Source organism: Otolemur garnettii, unplaced genomic scaffold (genome assembly GCF_000181295.1).
Source record: "Otolemur garnettii isolate 467f Iridium unplaced genomic scaffold, OtoGar3 scaffold00026, whole genome shotgun sequence".
NCBI lineage: Eukaryota > Metazoa > Chordata > Mammalia > Primates > Galagidae > Otolemur > Otolemur garnettii.
Window position 1 is genome coordinate 20,880,567 of NW_003852421.1, and position 21,385 is coordinate 20,901,951.

At 41.9% G+C, this 21,385-nt stretch overlaps 1 protein-coding gene across 1 annotated transcript in view; it reads left to right on the forward strand.

The window, feature by feature from the left end:
* Nucleotides 1–21,385, forward strand: part of CARMIL1 (capping protein regulator and myosin 1 linker 1) — a 352,275-nt gene that overhangs the window by 39,180 nt on the left and 291,710 nt on the right. The window lies entirely within an intron of this gene.

The following is a 21,385-nucleotide window of genomic DNA, read 5'->3' on the forward strand; positions in this document are numbered from 1 at the left end:
CTCCCAAGTAGCTGGGACCACAGGCGCCCGCCACAACGCCTGGCCATTTTTTGGTTGCAGCCATCATTGTTGTTTGGCGGGCCCGGGCTGGGGATTTGAACCCGCCACCTTAGGTGCATGTGGCTGACGCCTTAGCCGCTTGAGCCACAGGCGCCGAGCCTAGTTTTTTTATTTTTAGTAGAGATGGGCTCTCACTCTTGCTCAGGCTGGTTTCTAACGCCTGAGCTCAAGAAATCCACCCTTCTCGGCCTCTCAGAGTGCTAGGATTACAGGATTGAACTAATTTCCTTTGGAGTCAGAAAAATAGCAGCAAACTCAGAAGGGACTGAAAAAGTATCACTGAATCATAGGATGTTATAGCAGGAATGGAGCTACACAGATAGCTTGTGCCACTGTATTGTGGAATGGAAAATAATAAGAGCTCCCATATATTAAAGGCTTCATATATGCTAATAATATATGTGTTATCTGTTTTAACCTTCACAGTAACTACGTGAGGAGGGTCCTACTACTGTCTTCCTTTTATGGATGAGGATAGTAAAGCCAGAGCCTTAACGTGGCCTCCTAAAGTTGCAGAGTGAGAAGCAGAAAGTGGACAGGGCTGTATGCCTCAGGTTATAAGGACAGCGCTCAATTTTCATGGCATTAAGAAAAATGTATTAGTCTATCTTGTTGGAAGCCTAGGAATGTGGTGTGGCGAGCCTGGCTTGCCTTTGTTTTGATAGGTGTAAACTTCTCTTGTCATTTGTTGATCACAGTATGAGAATGACAGGCACGCCTCAGTTACAAACACCATCCTTGCAAATGTAGAAGGTTGCACACGGTTGCTCTCTCCACTATCTGCCCTCAGGGCTCCCCAAGTACCTGTGCTGCAGGGTGTCAGACTGGGGTCTGAGCAGGGCACTGGCCCTCCTGTAGCCCCCTCTGAGCCATTCCCTTTCCCTTTACTCTTTAGCTTCTGCTCTACCCCTCCCCCATCCTTTTTTTTGGTAGTGGGGGGCCTTCTCTGTTGGCAGATTAGTTATTTACACCTCCGCCAATCTCTTATTTTTTTTCTGTAACAAAATGCATTCTTAGTTTAACATCCTTGTTACACAAATGGAGGAACTCTTTCCTATAAATTGGGATTGGCAGGATTTGGTTCATCAGCATTCTAAGTTCTTACTTTTCCTTTTACTGTGTTCCCCCAGAACAAGACACAAAGTATTAAAAGAAAAAGTAAAAGACACTGTCTAGTTCCTTGCTTTTCAAATTGTGCATAGAACAGCATCCTTGGCACCCCTGGGGCCTGTTAGAAATGCATACTCAGCCCCTCCCAGACCCACAGAACCAGATTCTGTGTTTTTTGGGGGGTTTTTTTTGCAGTTTTTGGCCCTGCTGGGTTTGAACCCCCCACCTCCAGTACATGGGGCCGGCGCCCCACTCCTTGAGCCACAGGCACTGCCCCAGATCCTGTATTCTAACAAGATTGGTAGGTGATTATATATGTGCACATTACAGTTAAGAAACACTGTGAGCCTACTTTATTTCTCTCGCTCTTTTTTTTTACAGGCTAAATGTTAAGTCTTGTTCACAGCTGAAAGCCTTCAGAGCCATTATTACTAATGATGCTGGTATTGATAAGGTTTGTGGATGACGTTAAACTGAGCAATGTTTTTTGACATTAAGTTGAGAAATGTTTCTTTCAACCAGGAAAGTAGAACTGAAAGTAGCTTTAATTAATTAGTGCAATGTTTACTCTAAAATGTGTTAAAATTCTATGGGGAGCACTTCCACCCTGGCAAAGTGCTGTGTGGTGTAAGGAGTGGCCACAGACACAACACTCAGGTGTTTGCCTGAAACACTGTCCTTTCAGGCCTCAGGCCTGTGGACAGCTGTTCCCTAGGGACTGCCAGGGTCTCAGTTTTGAATTGCCTTAATGATTCTGGATAAGATGGTTCAGATTGCAGAGAACTAATTGTTCAGTCTTCCTTATCCTATTGCTCTTGAATCAAGTTAGTAAAAAGATGGGAACCTACAGAATCTGGTAGTCCTGTCCTACAGCAGTCTTTCTAAAAGTAAGATTTAGCATTAATCAGGCCCTAAGCTGTGAAACAGGAAGTTGGGCAGAAAGGGAATGTTTGAGGGTGGTTACTACAATTTTAAAACTAAAAATCGTCACTGAGAATACAGAACCTTTTGTTTATTCTCTAATGCCCAGTTCTGTGGGACAAGTTCCTCTCAAAGTTGAGGTAGGAAGATATTTTCCTATCTGCTTCATTATTTAATAATGAGAGCCACAACCCATAATACAGGCTGTCCATAAAGTTCGTGTGCCATTTAAAACAGTTTTGCATTGTAAATTGCGCACAAACTTTCTGGACACCCTCTATTATTTTCGTAATTTTCTTGTCTTTCAAGAGTTCCTAAATATTAGAAGATCCCTTTATTTAGGGCTTCAAATTCACATTTCTTTTCCTCCTTGTCTTATAGTTCTTGTTTTATAGTTTGTTTTTTAGAATCTGCATTTTATTTTAAGTCATCTCAAATTTCTTTTAGAAGTAGTGAGGGATAAATATTAACCCAATGTAATTTTTAAAAAGAAGCCCCAAAATGTATTAGATTTGCTTCTACTTCATTAACTCTGTCTTGCTTGAATCAGGGCTCTGGGCTTGGAATGTGCCAGGCCAATCTGTCTTTAATTATGTCCTCTCTGAACTGAGGAGCTGAGCAAGTTTGGGGTGAGAGTGGAGGTCTGCTTGAAAGGGTTACCCTGGCAGCTGTGTGCACAGTGGATTGGGAAAGGTTGGCAGGGCATCAGTTTGGCAGCTGTCTCAGTGGTCTCAGACTAGAACATCAACCCTGAGATTGGAAAGGAGAAAATGGGGAAGGGAAAGATCTTTTGGGGACCTTCTGATTCGGAGCACTGGTGAGGTGCAGAGACTAAAGAATGGGGAAGTGTTTATATCGGTGGTTCTCAACCTGTGGGTCGTGACCCACAGGTACTGTATTAAAGGCTCGCGGCATTAGGAAGGTTGAGAACCACTGGTTTATGTGATCCTGGATATCAGGCCTTGCTTTGAGAAAAATCCTGTCCAGTTTTTAATATTATTTTCTTGTATCTGCAGAACTTGATAAACTAAACCTTATGTCAACAGAATTGTTTTCTTTGTCTTTTTTTTTTTTTTTTTTAATCTTTTCAGTGATCTTTGTCATAAATCCTGCCATGGGAAGTGTGAAGCAGATGCAGTAGGTGTCTCAGCTGTTCTCATTTCTTTTCCTCTGCTCCAGACTTCAAGCCCTCCGCCACTAGAGGGGAGGCGGTCTGAACTTCCTTAACTAGATCTCTCTTATTCTTTGGGAATATCCTTTTCAAATACAACTTCTGACCCATCATTAAGGCCTGAGTGTGAAGCATGAAGAAGTGTCTCTGAGGCAGCCACCCAGGATGCCCTGTTCCCTTTGCCTTTGCTGGAGAGAAACTCCTGGGAGTTGAGTTAGGAAGGCCAAGTCAGTAACAGATGGCTGTCCTGGGGTGCCTGGATACCTGCCCAGCCCCATCTCTGCAAGGCTATTATTTGCCCTGATTTGAGAGGGACTCAATGGGGACACAGGTGCAATTAGAAGAGGATAAAATGCTCTTTTTCTTTGCATCTAAAATGGGACCCCATACTTAGTGAAGCCGTACTCAGTGACTACCAAAATTTGAAAATTCTGTTTCTTTGAGGCTGGGCTCCTGGACTCCCATGAGCTCATTATTTATGAATTGGGCAATTTAGCTTGGGTATTGGAGGGTAAATCAAATGGGAAGGAGTTGCTGTGTTTAAAATAGCTGAGAACATAGACTCTTTTTGAGGGGTCCTTCTTTAGCCTGCAGAAGCCTTAGCTTATGTATTGAATAAACTACACTAATTGTGACTCATTCTGATTTATTCATCAGAGAAATCCTTTGCTCTGCAGCCTATACTGGGCATTACTTGGCTGGCTTCTTGTTTGAACTTTCTGTGAATGTTTGGGAGTAATAAAGTAACTTTATGATTCATACTTTGTAATCATATAGTGTAATAAATTAGGTAAGCCTTTACTGTGTGTAGTAGCATGCACACTTCTCATCTATGCCCTTTTATACCAAAAATTATGCTGATTTCAAAGGGCTCTATTTCCTTAAAAGGAAGGGAGTCTATAAATCTGTAGCGGCTAATTAAGTCTTTTTAGTAAAGGAGGGGGATGTACACAGAGTTTAGCCTATGTTTTTCAGATAAACTGTCCTAATCTAGGAACCATTAACCTCCTGAAAGGAGGTACATGCAGATTTAATACATATTCATTTTTCTGGGGCACATAGACATTTTCAAAGGAGTAGATGGCTTGTAAAAAGCTAGAAACACCTGCAAAATAATTTTTTTCTTTCTTTATTTTTAAACACTAAGTTGGTACTAAAAAAAATATTTCTTGAATGAGATAACATTGTTGCAGATTTGAGGAATATGGAACCTCTATCTGTATTCACTGCTTTAAAAAATATATTGTTATATCTCCCTGAAAGTGATTAGTTAAGTACTATTTACCCTCCCTATCAGCAAAACTCCCTTGCACATTTTATGTTTAGACCCAAGTCAGGAAAGATTAGTAATGAGGAATGGTCCACAAATAGTCCATCTTCTTAGAAGATCCACAGTGTTCCTGGAATAAGGTGTTAATTATGCTAGTTTACAACATTGTTTCTAAGGAGTAAAAGCACTCCAGCAAGGTGGGTAAGATAGTATACTCTCTGTTCTTTATCGTCTTCTTCCTGTCCACCTCTCTGTATGAATTAGACAGGTTTTGTAGGAGGTATGGACACCACTGGTTGATTTTTCGTGAGGTTGGGAACATTGATTTGCTATATCCACCTAAGCAAAGACCTCTGTTTGTTTGAGGATTATGCTTTCTCAGGTTTGTTCATTTGCATGGTAGCTGAATAATGAAACAGTGGACCCTTCAGAGGTAAGGAAAATAACTGTCAGTACAATATCATGATTTACCTTTGTTCTGACTGAATAGAAAACAAATAACATTAATAGCTAAGGATATTGAGTGCTTTCCATTTACCAGGAATTGTTTCTAAGCCTTTCACAAGTGATAACTCATTTTATCCCCCACCCCAACACATTGCATGGTTTGAATAGGCCTTGTTGAGAAATAAAAAAGAAACAAGGTAGTGATCTCTTCCTGCGGGCTGGTTGGATGTTTGAAATAACATTCGTTACCATTCTTGCTTGAAGTGGTGATTTAGCTAAAAGTTGCCTCCCTGTTGCTGTGGAGTACAGGTATGTAGCGGGGTGGGTTCCAGTCTGGCAAAAGATCTCTGGAATTGGAAGGACTTTAAAGATCCTCTAGACCTAGCCTTGTAGTGTAGTAAAATAGCTAACTAGTAGTTGGCTACTGAAGTGTGATTGTTTAATACTATGTATATTTCAACCTTAATTGAGTAACCACTCACTAGATTGCATAAATTTAGGACATTTTCTGGCAAAGCAAGTATAAAGATGCTTTCATGATTTGTCTCCAGACTTGTGGGGACTGACAGTAAGCTGGTTGTTGTGGTCAGAGCTGCTAGAAGCCACACAAGATGCTTTGAAAAGCTAATGGAGGGTTTGGTTCAGCTTTGAGGAGATAGGGACGGTTTGGGGGAAGGTGGCATTTGAATGAAGGAGTAAATTAGTGGTGGAGGCATACTTTTTTTGTTTGTTTTTTAAGAGAGAACATCTGGCAGCATTTGGCTGTACTGCAGAGGAAGGAGTGCAGTGACACAATCACAGACAGCTCACTGCAGCCTTGAACCCCTGGGCTAAGCGATCCTCCTGGCTCAACCTCCTGAGTCGTTGGGACTGCGGGTGTGTACCATCATACCTACCTAATTTTTCTTAGTTTTTTGTAGCAGTGGAGTTTCACCATGTTGCCAAGGCTGGGCTTCAATTCCTGGCCTAAAGGAACTTCCTACCTCAGCCTCTTACAGTGCTGGGATTACAGGTGTGACCCACCCTGTAGGCCAAGGCATTCTGTTGACTGTAAAGCTTTAACACTTTATGCAAATAGAAAGGTACCAGTGATTTTTCCAAATAAAAGAACAAAAATACCTTCTAAAAATAGTGATAATTGAATCAACAAAATACAGGAAAATAAATTAAAGCATCTGATACCTTCTTTCCAGCGCTTTGCAAATATTTTAGGTAATGTCAGGTTTCAAGGCAGCTGCCTGCATCCTAAAATGTCAGGGTTTCAGGTAGGTATCTGTGTCTTTGGTTCTTGGAAGGCTTTTGGTTGAAAAATGACCAGACACCCAAAGTTTATGGAGGAAGAGAAACATAGGTTTACAGAATAAAAAAGTTTACAAAGTAAGGTGCTTTTGCTATAAACAGCAAATGGGCCTCCATTGCCAGGGCATATGGGCAAAGAGACTTTGAATATGGCAGGGAGTTCTTTATATAGCCTGGTTTGGGCCTACCTTGTGATTCAGAGGTCACCTTAGAACTAGAATCCTCCTGAGAACCCATTGGAGGGGTGTGGACCCCCAGTGTAGTTTTATGCTGATAACATGATGTTCTATGTCACCTTCAAGACTATTATTGTACCTGTTGCTAGGCTCACAGGCTAGAGCAGGTGTCCTCAAACTATGGCCCCTGGGCCACATGCAGCCCGCCTAGGACATTTATCTGGCCCTGCCAGGTGTTTTTGCCACGGCTGCCTGTCCTGCTTAGCAGCCGACTTGTCCTGGGGCCCACAGTCCGGCCCTCCAATGGTCTGAGGGACAGTGAACTGGCCCCCTGTTTCAAAATGTTGAGGATCCCTGGGCTAGAGGGTCTTCTATGTCTTTTTTGCAGTTGGCACAAATGCTGATTGGTGGATTGGTAGGACCTGTTCTCCTACCCTGGTGGAAGCAATCACTTGGGACAAAATTAAGGTGGGTGGCACCAAGATAGGGGCCTGGGGCCTATGCGCTTGTCCTGCTTCCCCAGGAGAGTAGTTCCTAACTACCTAACGGTAATTCTAACTTCTGTTGGAGGATTTCTTTCACAGTAACTTGCTGTCTTGGTAACTCTTGAATTCCAACAGATAGAAGCAGAAACACAAAAATTTGCTGGATAGGTGGGATAAAAAGTGACTTCTACCTTGTGCATCCTACTTAGATCAACATTTGGAGAGGTATTGATAGGAAAAATATTACAAACAAAAAGGGGATGGAATGGGTAAAAGAATGTGAATTAAATAGTAATTTTTTTTCTTTTTTTATTGAGACAGAGTCTTTGTCCCCTTTGGTAGAGTGCTGTGGTGTCATAGCTCACAGCAACCTCAAACTCTTGAACTTAAGCGATTCTCTTGCTTCACCTCCCTAGTAGCTGGGACTATAGGCGCCCACCACAACACCCAGATATTTTGTTTTGTTTGTTTATTTAGCAGGCCTGGACCAGGTTTGAACCCACCAGCCCTGGAGCATGTGGCTGGTGCCCTAACCTCAAAGCTATGGGTGCCTAGCTTAAACAATAATTTCTGAAGCTTGGTTAGTTGCCTTAGTTAAATCTGTCTTTTTTTTTTTTTTTTTTCTTTAAAGAGAGAGAGGGTCTCTCTCTGCTGCCTGGCTGGAGTGCCATTGCCTTAGCCCAGCTGACAGCATCCTCAAACTTCTGGGTTTATGTGATCCTGCTGACTCAGCCTCCTAAGGAGCTGGCACTATAGGTGTCCACTAGGATGCCTGGCTAACTTTTCTATTTTTAGAGACAGGGTGTCACTATTGCTCAGGCTGGTCTTGAACTCCTGAACTCAAGTGATCTCCTGCCTCAGCCTCCCAGAGTGCTATTATTATGGCCATGAGCCATTGTGCCTGGCCTTAAACCTGCCTTTAAAGTTATAAATCGGCTCGGCGCCTATGGCTCAAGTGGCTAAGGTGCCAGCCACATACACCTAAGGTGGCGGGTTCGAATCCCCAGCCCGGGCCTGCACAAACAAAAATGATGGCTGCAACCAAAAAATGGCCGGGCGTTGTGGCGGGCACCTGTAGTCCCAGCTACTTGGCAGGCTGAGGCAGGAGACTTGCTTGAGCCCAGGAGTTGGAGGTTGCTGTGAGCTGTGATGCCATGGCACTTTACCCAGGGGGATAGCTTGAGGCTCTGTCTCAAAAAAAAAAAAAAAAAGTTATAAATCATCATGAACATTTTCATAAAAGTAGCACCCAGTTACATTTTCCATTTTTCATGACAGCTCTTTGTATGGATAGTCACTTTGGAGATTGGGGCTTTTGCATTTATATTCACATTTCCCACTGTGCAGAGTATAGTTTGCTCATTTATTGCTTTTCCCCCCTCTCAAGTATAATTTTCACAGATAAATGATTAAATTATAAGAGATTAAAAGATGGTTTAGTATTTAGGGTACTTTGGTTTTCCAGTTCAGATACAAAGTTGACGAACAATGATCATTTTTAACAGTTAACCATTATGGCAAAAGGCAAAAGATCCAGAGAAAACTATTGTGGTTGGCGTGCCACGTCTTCAGGTAATGGTGTGGGAGCTCCTGCTCAGATAATACTCCGAGTAATCCAAATTGTGGAACTTAACCCCATTTAATGCCCCGCTAAGGAGCAGACCTGTAGGAACACCTTCTGTCTGCAGCTCTCACAGAGGGTAGAAAACCTCTTATGTTGACTACGTGATTTCTCATGGGGAGAGGACGACTTGGCCGCAGGTGCAAGCTCGCTCCTGGAATTGTGTGAAAGCAAGAAACGACTACTACTTGAGGTGGTAGTAGCAAAATGTCTTTATTCACAATCACCTTTTATAGTAAACTAATCACATACACCACATTGATTGATAATCTTAACATTCTCTATTCTTATCTTAAACTATAGAAAAGACAAAAAACCTAGGAAAGTAAGATAATCATCTTAAGACTAGCCCAAGACAGAAAGTCTGGGAAAGTAAGATAACCATCTTAAGACTATCTTCAAACTATTCCTCTCTAAAGACCTAAAACAACCCTACACTATCTGACTTCCATTGTCAAAGTTAAAGGTCAAGACAAACAGGAAAGTAAAACTTTATTTCTTCCATGTACTCAATTAAGTTTCAGAGAAACAGGCTCAATGACTCTGTTTTCTTATGGTTTGGAAGCTCCCCGCTTTTACGCTGGAGTTTTCACTCACATCAACCTTTGAGCCATGTCTCCTGCACAGATGGGATCTGGCAGGCTGACTGACTGCATAGTCAGGGTTCCATGCAGGAGGTTATTATGCCTTGCCTGCAGACCCTGCCGTGCTTTCCCAGGTTGCTAGGCCTTGACAAAAACGCACAATACTTCCAGGTCTTTTCACTCAGTTTCTGGAATAAAAAGAGCACATTTCATTTAGCTAATTTTATGTGGGAATTCACCCCACACTCTTGGTAGGGAGTGTAAAGGCAACTCCGTGTCACTTCCCTCACAGAGCTGAGAATACCCTAAGTAGTGTCAGAGTTTACAATCCATAGTACTAATTATGTTTAAGAATTTGATACCTCAGGATGTTCCATAGATTTTTAAAAAATTTTTTGAGTTAAACACATATGCCCATTTATAGAGGGATTAATGGAGTAAAGCTCTCTTAGATATTAAACATTCTGGCCAAAAGAAAAAAGAAGCAAATTCCTGATGTCAGGAAATTGTAGCAGAATTTTGCAGCATGCTTAAGCCTGGCATAGAAAGGCTGAATAACACCACGAGTGTTATTCAGTTTCATGGTTTGTTCCTCTCATATAGGGCTCACTGCAGCTTCATTTATTTAACAGATATTTGGATGCTTACTGTGAATTAAATACTTTCTGGGTGTTGGGAGTAAAGCAGCAAGCAAAGCAAATCCCCAATCCCAATACCCTAGTGCGGGGATGGACCATGACCGCCGAGTGAAGAACCTGGTAGTCATGGAGCTGGGATGATGAGGAGATAGTATAGTGTGGTGAGTTACTGCTGAGATATGGTGGGGACATTTAGAGACCTGAAGTGAGGGAGAAGGCGTTCTAGGGGAGGATACAAGTGTGAGTTTAGGCCCTGAAGTGGAGATGTGCTTGACCTGGTTAAGGAGATGGACCCCATGAGGTCTGCTGGGCTGAAGTGGAAGAGCCAGGGAGGAGGGATAGGGAGGAGGCGATGGTAACCAGGGCCCAGGCCACACAGGCCACACAGGCTGGGATGTGGGCCCTGAGCTTGCTTAGTGGTCTTGTCTTCCTGTGTTTAGGAGCCTTTTCTCTTTTGTGGCAACATTAGTTCTATAGTAATAAATATTAGTAGGAAAATAGAAATTTCTATATGAAAATTTATTTCTGGACACTGAAGGATTTTTTTTTTTTTTTTTTTGTAGTTTTTGGCTAGGGCTGGATTTGAACCTGCCACCTCCAGCATATGGGGCTGGTGCCCTACTCCTTTGAGCCATAGGTGCCACCTGGACACTGAAGAATTTCTGCTTGATGACGTTGGTGGATAAAAGGCCTTCTTGAGTTTCTTTCTTTCACTTTGATAAAAAAAAAAAAAACCCCACATAGCATAAAATTTAGCACCATAGCCATTATTATGTGTATAGTCTAATAAGTAGCGTTAATTGTACAAGGTCTGGCAAGGCTGTGAACTTATCTTAGAAAAAGTGCAACATACCTCATTGCTGGTTATCACTATGGTCACCTTCAAAGTATTACCCTTGGGAAGCTATGTACTGATGCCAGTACCTAATCCCCCCTTCAAAGCAATTTTGGAACTCTTTTTCTAGAATGGCCATCAGAGCTGTTATTGCACAGCACACAAAAACATGCACCAACCATAATGAACATCACTCAGCAAAACCCCACCTCACAGCTGTGAAGCACTGATATACCAAGGTTATGAAATCTTACAGAGTTGTTTGTACAGTGCTGCCAATGTAAGGGCAAGGTGAGAAGTTTGTGAACTTAATTGCCAGATCTTGTACAACAGCTCTGGTGATCATTCCAGAAAAAGGGTTCCAAAATTGCTTTGAAGGGGAGACTAGGCACTGGTGTCAGTGCATAGATTCCCTAGGGGAGTACTTTGATGGTGACCATAGTGATATTTAGCAATGAGTTAATGCAGCACTTTTTCTAGGATGAGTTCAAGAACTTAATTGTCAGACCTGGTATGTATTTTGTCTTACAATACATCTAGAACTTTTTCATCTTAGAGCATTAAAATTCTATTCCCATTGATCAACAATACCCCTTCCCTCACCCTCCAACCCTCTGGTTCAATCACTGTTCCGCTTTCTGCTTCTAAGAATTTGGCTACTTTGGATACCTCATGTTAGTATAATCATGAAGTTTTTGTCTTTTTGACAAATTTGACAAAGTGACTAATTTGTTTCACTTAGCATAATGTCCTCAAGATTCACCCATGTTTTTGCATATGACAAGATTTTCTTCATTTTTTGAGGCTGTATCATATTCCATTGTGTATGTATGCCCCATTTTCATTATCCATTCATCCTTGGATGGACATTTAGGTTGCTTCTACCTTTTAGCTGTGGTTACTTTGTTTTGCACCCTGCTTGTATGAGGGACTGTGCTAGGTGCTTGGATAGGAAGTAAGTACAGCCCAAATTCAACCTGTAAGGGTCCCACAGTGTAATCAAGGAGAAAGACTATTTCCATGGAAGGAAAAGCTATGGGGGAGGTAAATACAGAGAGAGGCATTTTGAGCCACATTCATTTCACCTAAGATTTGAAGGAAAACTAGAGGGAGTCAGGTTGGTGTGGAGATGGTTTGTAGATGGTTTAGTGGACAAGTGCCCTTGACCTAAAAGAATGCAAATTTGGTTTCAATTAGAAAAGGTTAGAAGGTAGGGAGTGGTGGGGAATATGGCTGGAAGCATAAGCATAAGCCAGAAAAAACAGGTCAAGGAGGGTTTCTGGAAGGTCACTGGGAGTCACTGGAGGATTTGGAGAAGCCATTGAGGAGAAGTGATTGTGTTTTAGAAGGAATATACCAGTGTCAGTGCTGTTACTGACTAGTGCTGAAAATGCCCATAATGTATTATTTTATTTGTTTCATCCTCAATAAATATTTGTTAAACGAGCAAGCATGGAATAGGTCTTCTATTAGGGATCATAGATGAACAGACACTATTTTGGGGGATGGGACACAATTTCTTTGAGCTTTATGTTAATTTGCTTGATACGTTACTGAGTACCTACGGTGACCAATTCCCTGAGCTGTGCCCTGAGATGAGGTTTCCATCATGTAGGTGGTCGAGAATTCATTGACACTTGGAATATTTGCCATTTTGTGAGACTTGGAATATTTGCTCATTTTGTGAGTATATATTTTAAGAAAGGGTGTTGAAATATTGTCATATGCCATGAGCTGTTTAATCTGAAGTATTTATAAAAGTGTCATCTGGTGTGAAGGCTGATATTTACTTCTCTTAAGAAAAATACTGGAAAAGACGATTCACTCCCAGATTTTAGGGTTTTGCTGTGGGTCTGTTTTTGTGGAAATGATTTGTATTCCGTGCATTTTTCCCCCCACAGCTCTCATATGGTATTGTTTTGACTTGTTTGGAAGATAATTTGCTTATCTTAAAGGAAATGATTCAAATAATCTGGGAAGTTTGTTTAATCACATTGGCTAGAAATTAAATTAAATTAATAGGCTCGTTATTTATTCATTCATTTATCCATTTATTTATAAAATACAAATTTGCTCTGCATGTACTGTGTGGCAGGTACTGTGCTGGGCTATGGCAGTGGTAACACATATGGCTTGGCTAGTTCTGGAGGCGGTGAGAGAGACAAATAAGTAAATGTGTTTGTGTATATACACACTGGTTGTGGTAAGGGCTAAAAAATTGTTGAAAGGTGTAGTGATAGGGAATTTGGAGTACGGGTAGGGAGGTATGAGACATTTTTCAGAAAATGACATTTCAGATGAGACCTGAAGGAAAACAGAGAGCCAGTCTTTGGAAGAGTAAGGGGAAGGGGCTTCTAGGCAGACTCAACAGTATGTGTAAAGGACCCAGGAATTTTGTGGTGTCAGGGAAGGTGAAGGGGTAATGAGACTTGAGTATCAAGGAAGTCATGCTGAACCATAAACACTGTGGTCAGTAAGGGGCTCATTTTGGATAGGGAAATAACATCATCTGATATATTAAAAATAATTACTGATGTTTCCTTCTAAGTAGAGAATAAATTAGAAGGGGGCAAGACAGTGGGAAAACTAGTAATCAAGGCATGACATTGTCAGAGATGAGAGGGTAGGCTTGGTCTGGCAATTTCTCAGAGTGAGCTCTCAGGATCAGCCCATCAGAGTTATCTGGATGTTTATTAAAAATGTAATTCTCGGCTTTCTCATGGACCTGCTGAATTAGGAACTTTGGGAGTTGGGCTAAGAAATCTGTTTTCACCAGTCATTTGGATGACCTAATATACAGAAAAGTTTGAGAACCATTGGTCTAGAGATTGCTGCAGGAGATTTTGAGAGGTGGACCAATTCAGAATATATTTTAAATATAGAAGTGATAGAATTTGTACATGGGACTTGAGGTGAAAATGGTGAAATCAGTGATAAGATTGAGCAGCTGGATAGATAGGTACCTAATTTAGTGTGAGGAGGAAGACTCATGGGGGTGGGAAAAAAACACAACTTTTGGACATGTTTTGGTTGAGTTTGGTATATCCCTGAAATGTCCAAGTGATGATGTTGAGATGTTAATGGCAGTGTGAGTATACAGCCCAGAAAGGTTTGGTTTCAAGAAAGACTAGTCAGGGAGCATTTAAAGTACTGCAGGCTGGGTGCTCTGGCTCACACCTGTAATCTTAGTGCTCTGAGAGGCCAATGCAGGAGGATTGCCTGAGGTCTGGAGTTTGAGACCACCCTGAGCAACGGCAATACCCCATCTCTAGAAAAAATAGAAAAAATTATGTGGGGCATGGTATACAATGGTGTGTGCCAGTAATCCCAGCTTCTTAGGAGACTGGGTCCAGAGGATGTCTTGAGCCCCAGAGTTTGAGATTGCAGTGAACTACGAAGATGCCCCTGTGCTCTAGCTGGGAAATAGAGCCAGACCCTATCTCAAAAAATGAAAGAAAAAGGCTATTGGGAGAGGTGTGATATCACCCAAGGAGAGGGTAGAAAGAGAGAGAGAGAGAGAGTACATACACAAAGGATTAAGAGTCAGGACGAACTCTCCTGATGTTCAGAGGAGTGTGACCCAGCAAAACAAGAAGAAAAACAGCTAATGAAAAGAGAACTAGAAAGTCTGGTTTCGTAGGGAAATATTTAAAGAACAGTCATCATCTGTGCTTAATGCTCTGAGAGTTCACTGTGATGAAACTGAGATTTGTAGCACAGAGCTCACTAGCGAGGCATTCTATTTGGACTGACAGTGAAATTGAAATAAAATTCAAAGATCAGGCTCGACGCCTGTAGCTGAGTAGTTAGGGCACTGACCACATACACTGGGGCTGGAGGGTTTGAACCCGCCCGGGCCTGCTAAACAACAACAATTACAACAAAATAATAACCGCCTGTTGTGGTAGGTGCCTGTAGTCCCAGCTACTTTGGAGGCTGAGGCAAAGGAATCATTTAAGCCTGGGCGGCACCTGTGGCTCAGTGAGTAGGGCACCAGCCCCGTATACCAATGGTGGTGGGTTCAAACCTGGCCTCGGTCAAACTGCAACAAAAAATAACTGGGCATTGTGGTGGGCACCTGTAGTCCCAGCTACTCATGAGGCTGAGGCAAGAGAATCACCTAGCCCGGGAGTTGGAGGTTGCTGTAAGCTGTGACATCATGACATTCTACCAAGGATGACAAAGTGAGACTCTGTCTCTTAAAGAAAAAAAAAAAAGAATCGCGTAAGCCCGAGAGTTTGAGGTTGCTGTGAGCTGTGATGCTATGGCATTCTACCGAGGGTGACATAGTGAGACTCTGTCTCAAAAAAAAAAAAAAAATTCAAAGATCAACCTGGGCAGCGCCTGTGTCTCAAAAGAGTAGGGCTCCAGCCCCTTATGCCAGAGGTGGCGGGATCAAACCCAGCCCCGGCCACAAAACAAACAAACAAACAAATAAAAAAAAACTGAAAGAAAAGAAAAAAATAAAAAAAGATCAACTTGATTTGCACCAGGGGCTTAAGATTAGAAGAAACCAGAGAAACAACAGCCCCACTTTTCTATTACTAGTTTTCCAAACAGTGAGTTTTCATTGATTTCCCTGGCTTCCCTCCGGCTGCTGCTTGCTGTGCACAAACAAACTCTGAATGAGCATTTTGTAGTCCTGCAAAGGAGTAGCATATGGGCTTCAGCAGCCGGTCATATTTTCTTTATTACTATATGTAAAACAACATCCAAGATTAAAAAAAAAACAAAACAGTTCCTGGCAACTAGCAAGGCAGGCAGCAATAAAATTATTCCTGGCTATTGATATGGGCTACTTCAGTGCCTCCTGTCATGTTACTGAGTCCAACTTTTTAGAATTGATAGTCTTAGCTGTTTGTCATTTAGCAAACTTCTGGTAAGAAGAAGAAAAAGCCATTTGTAACTTGTATATCTCTGTAGGTTTCTGTTTAATACAGTCTATATTTTAGAAATGTGTACTTTTAACATTTTGGATTATAAACTATAAGAAATTGGGGCTTAGGCGAGAGAGATGTAGGGGAGAGAAAAACTGTTCTGACACCATTTATGTCTGAACCATTGAGCTAAAGTCTTGAGATTTACTATTTTATTGAATCCCCATTCTGAGTTAGATGGTATTTCCCTCATTAGGAGATGAGGAGATGAGCTAGTAAAGAATACTCCCAGTCTAAAATGGATCTTTCTTGGCTGGGTGTGATGGATCACGCCTGTAATCCTAGCACTCTGGGAGGCTGAGGAAGGTGGATTGCCTGAGCTTAGGAATTCAAGACCAGTGAGCAAGACTGAGATCCTGTCTCTAAAAATAGCTGGGCATTGTGGTAGGTAATTGTAGTCCCAGCTACTTGGGAGGCTGAGGCAAGAGGATCACTTGAGCCCAGGAGTTTGAGGTTGCTGTGAGCTATGATGCCACAGCACTCTACTGAGGGCAACAGAGTGAGACTCTGTCTCCAAAAAAAGAGATCATTTTTAAGTGCCAAGCTCCTGTGGGAAAAGCATGTGTGGAAGAGGAGCTGGGGGGACTACTAGGCTCACAGAATGGTGTCTAACAAGACAACCCAGAGGTACAGGAAAGGGATAAGGGATAATGAGATGGTGACAAGTCCCATATAGAACAAAAAAAGAGTATTTAGATGTTCAGGGGAGGGCTTGGTCCTTACAGACTGGCCTGAGACTGTTTTCTAGATAGGGCCATCAGTTTTGTATTAAAGTAGCTACAGACCCTGAGTTCTGTGAGTATTTTATTAAATCTTCCTTTCTACACTGATTTCCTAATTTCTCTCCCTCTTGCCTGCATGTTTAATCTATTTACCTTTTCTCCCCTACGGAGCTGCAAGGCCTCGTTTCATTTCTGTGTAACTTATATTTCTCCCAATTTGGGTGTCACATCTTCTTTACCCTCTCAGTTTTCACTCTACATTTTTAAGGTCTGCATCTTTCTCTCCGAGTCACGTCATGTCATGTAGGCTTTGGGGGCACTTTTCTCGGGGCGTCCACTTGCCTTTACCTCTTTTCTACTGACTCCTCGTAAAAATACTGATTAAGGTAATTAAGTTGAAATGTGAGGGGGAAAATATCTTCTGAAATGATGAGCTACACAAAACTTCATGTTGGTCACTATGGCGATTTTAATCCAGCTGTTTTTGAGCACGGGTTAAGGGTTTGGCTCTACAATGGGTGCCAGTCTTAGAAGGGTCATATGTATTTCCAGTCACAAAAGATCTTTCTGTCATCTTGGAGAAGACAAAAGTTCATAAGAATGAGTGGGCCATTTAAAATGACAATGAGCAACTTAGGCCTAAAGCAGATGTCACAAGCTGGTGGCTTGCAGCTGCTCCAGTGTGCTTTAAACACACAGTATTTAAAAAGTAGAAATTGTTTCCCAATATTTACAAATTTAGAGCCTTTAGCCACTGATTGAGGTTCCAACTTCTCTTAAAAAAAAAAAAAAATTAGACCTGGGAACTCTAGACCTACATTTGAGCCTAGCAAGAACCGGAAAAGCTGGGTAGTGAGTGACCAAGCCCTTTCTTTTCAGTGGTGGCAGACTTTCTCCAGTTTACCACAGCCCCCAAAGTGCCCTGATGTTTCTCATTGGCCCTGAAGCCCATGCAGACTGCCATTTGTCATTGTGCTCAAGACTGTTGTTTTTCATTCAGACTGGTTTGCTCTTTTACAAAGCCACCTTGGCCTCCTTAAACATTTGAGTTTGCTGGTCTTTATCCTAAGTGATCAGGACATGGCATGTTCAGAAGTTTGTAGTATCTTTGCAAAGGCAGAGGATGGGAAAAATTATCCTGTCTACTACACATTGCATTTAGATCCAGGTATGAGTGAGGGAAGGCAGATATATAAGTGGAATACATTGGAATCTTTTGGAGATGTCAAATAAGAAATCTGATGACCCGTTCAGTCATACTTGAATACAGATTTCTTCTTTGTTTAGATAAGGCATCACAGCTGTTGGTTGCTGTATGTACTTTCTGAAAGATAGGATTGAGGAAAACAATGAGGAAAGACACAGGGATACTCTCCCCACCCCCAGAGTTGTTCAAGGTATTCATTGTATAAGAGGATGTTTGCAAAGTTTCAATTCCTAGCCTAGGCATCAGCTCATCATTCGTCTAGGCAGGCATTCTTTGATATGAGTTACTTAAAGATGAACTTGTGAAAAGCGTGTGATCCCAGTCAGCACCAGGGGTTTATGGTTAAAAGAACCCATTTGTGTGCACTGAGACACACTATTGTACGTTAGGACATTGAAGATAGGGAGTTGAGGGGGAAAATAAGAGAAGAAAGCTTCAAAAAACAACCAGAGGGAGAGAGGGGAAGAGAGTGAGACAGAGAGAGACAGAGACAGATTTATTCTGTAATTAGTTCAGCAAACACCAGTGGAGTGCCCTGATAGTCAGGCCTTGTGCTGCTACTGGGGGAGGAAAGAGTAAGACAAAGAAACATGCAGACTCCAGCAAAGAGTTTTAGTAGTGTGGCAGAGGTGTGCCATGGCACTGTGGTGTTCCAGATTGGCACTTGGTCTAGTTCAGGGCTAGGAGGATGCTCCCCTAGAGAAGCTGATGGCTATGTTGAACCTTAAAGGTCAAGGAACAGCTAGCCAGGTAATGACTAGTGAGAGAGGAATTTAAAGATTGAAGTTCAATTTGGGGAAAAGAGGGTCAAAATCATGGGCTGAAGAGTTTTTAGAGCCAGGGAAGGAGAGTGATGATCAGATTTATTCTTTCTTTCTTTTGAGACAGACATTGCACTCTGTTGCTCCAGGCTAGAGTACAGTGGCATCAGCCTAGGTCACAGCAACCTTAAACTCCTGGGTTCAAATGATCCTCTTGCCCCAGCCTCCCAAGTAACTGGGACTATAGGTGCCCACCACACTGCCTGGCTAATTTTTCTATTTTTAGGAGACTTGGGGTCTTAATCTTGCTCAGGCTGATCTCAAAATCCTGAGCTCAAGTGATTCTCCCGCTTCACCTTCCCAGAGTGCTAAGATTACAGGTGCGAGCTGCTGTGCCTGGCCCAGATTTCTATGTTTTTTAAAAATAAATTAAATTTAATTTTAAAATAAAGACAGAGGTCTTACTATGCTGCCCAGGCCAACCTTGAACTCCTGGCCTCAAATGACCCTCCTGCTGTAGCCCCCAAAGTACTAGAATTGCAGGCATGAACCAAGGCAGTGAACCTCCAGATTTTCCTTTTGTCTGTAGTATTGTAACTGGATTACAGTGTGGCAAGATAGAGGCTGGGAGATCAGGAAGCTTTCACCCAAGTTAGAAAATCATTTTTAGTTTTAGAAGACAGGTGTAGGTAGGATTTAAACTGGCCCTGGCCATGATTTACCTGCTGTGTTAAGTGAGACACTTTTCAGAAGTGCTGGCTCTTTGCCATTTTTAAGAACCAGTTTAGAGGCTCCATTATGGATTTTGATTGAAGATAGATGGTTGGATGCCTTTTATCATTTTGCTGATTTATATTTCAAAAGTTTTTTTTTTTGAGGGGGAGGGAGAAGAGGTTTATAATTTTGCTAAAAGCTTTGCAGAAGTGATTCATGTTTGTCAAATTGCGTAAGTTTGTTTGACTATATCATTGTTTTATGGGAAATCACTCTTCAACAAGCTGCAGCGAACTTCCTGGGAGGAGGAAGGCAGGCAATATATTCTACTCCTGAGGAAGCTGAGGATGGAAGGATTACCTTTCTTTGCTCATACTCTAGAACTTGTTGAATCTAAGCTGCCTCCAGCCTCATGGTATCAAAACAACTTTTCTTCTGTTTATTATTATATAGAAGCTGCACAATTCAGATGCCCACTGCTATGCAAGGACCTGTGCTGAGGATGGGGCAATAGCCCTCCACAAAATATTCTGGGGAAAGGTTGCATGTTCCTGGGGCACCACTATTGTAATAAATGCTCCGCTGATGTGGAAGCCCATGGTAGGTGAAAGATTTTGTAGGATCTAAGTTCGATGAAAATTTAGTTCAGGCTGTCATCATCACTCTCCATGAAAACTTCAGCAGCCTTTTAACTAGGCCCCCAGCCTGTGCTCTCACTCTGATCCATTGTCTGCAAAGCTGTCAGAGTGATTTTCTGAACTGGAAATCTAATTGCCTTATTTAAAATCCTTCCGCACTTCCTCACAGCTCATCGGTGGGAGTGGGAAGGCAAGTCTGTCTGACTCTGTAGTCTACTTTTTCTACTCAGCCTCACCACCTCTTGCAGGATAGTGAGGCATTTTTCCCAAGGAAATTAAGTTCAGTCATTCTTGTTCGATCTCTAGAAAGCTACCTGGCATGGACTCCATTATCCTGTCCTCCCTGTAGCCCACTATTTTAATTTTTGATGTTTGTCTTTGTCTTTTAGCAAAAAGTCGATATGAGAAGCCAAGTATGAAGGATGTGTCCATAGTTTCATTTTTGTTAAAGGAACTATCAGGCCTTTTTGCAATTCTGTGCTTTATTTAAGGACCTATGAATATTTGTTGAATGAATAGCTCATACTCTAAATTGCTTTTAGCATTTAGTGCGAAGAACAAAGAGCTTTTCTCATTTAAAACTTGTATGCTTCCTTTAAAAGAATCAATTAATTAAAATAATGCTGTCTTTGCTTTTTACTTTTGTTGCCAGGAGCCTCAGAGCTAAAGATTTCAGTCATCATAGTCATAAAAACCCAAGTAGTGGTTGAGCTGGCAATCTGCTGTTTTTGTCTACCCTGCCTAGCAGCTCTTTTCCTATTTATGCATTTGTTTATAAATATTTATTAAGTGATTATCATGTGCCAAACACTGAGAATGTTGTGAATAGGCCAAGCAGGCAGAAATGGAAGTGGGTGGACTGCCTTTATTCCAGTATGAGATAATGGTGGTTTGGGTGAACGTGGGCAGTGAAGGTGGCTGTGTTTTGATATCACAGAGTACCATGGATTTGATACATATATGTGTGTATATATATATATATACATATAGTTATTTTTTTTAATTTTAATTTTAATTTTTTTTGAGATAGAGTCTCATTATGTCACTCTCGGTAGAGTGATGTGGTGTCATAGCTCACAGCAATCTCAAACTCTTGGGCTTAAGTGATTCTCTTGCCTCAGCCTCCCAAGTAGCTGGGACTATGGTGCCTGCCACAACACCTGGCTATGCAAATATATTTTTAAGGTAGAATCAAGTGGACTTGTTGAAGCTGAAAAGTGGGCAGTAAGGGAAAAAGGGGAATCAAGGATGATACTGAGGTTTTGATTCAATATGTGATGGGCAATTTTCGCTGAGATTGAGGGAAGGGAGGAGCAAATAGGGGGAGCAAGGGATGTAGAGCTGAAACCATCTAGGACTAATTTGAAATAAAAGGGGTTGTCATTTAGGTAGAGATTCTGTCTTCACTTCCCATCTGTACCTTCTCTGTGTGTGTGCCCTCCACCCCCACCCCAATACACACATTCGGGCTTGTTTTAGGAAACTTCTCTTGCCCACTATAACCATGTGATTTCTGCTTCCCCAACCATAGAAGAAGACCGATGCCTCTGTGCCTACTGGTCCCTGTCTGCTAGCCCCCTGGCCACAGTGATTAGTCTGAGGGGGGACATATGACCCAAGTGTCCTTCACTGGGGTCTTTGGAAATACTGTCTTGGAGAGAGGTCCTCTCTTTCCCTTGGAGAGATAAGTAGTTCTGGCTCAGAGCTGCCTATGCAATGGTTCTTGGTGCATGGAGGAATCCATCAGAACAGTGGAGAATGATGCCCTTACCTAGGAAAACAGGGATTC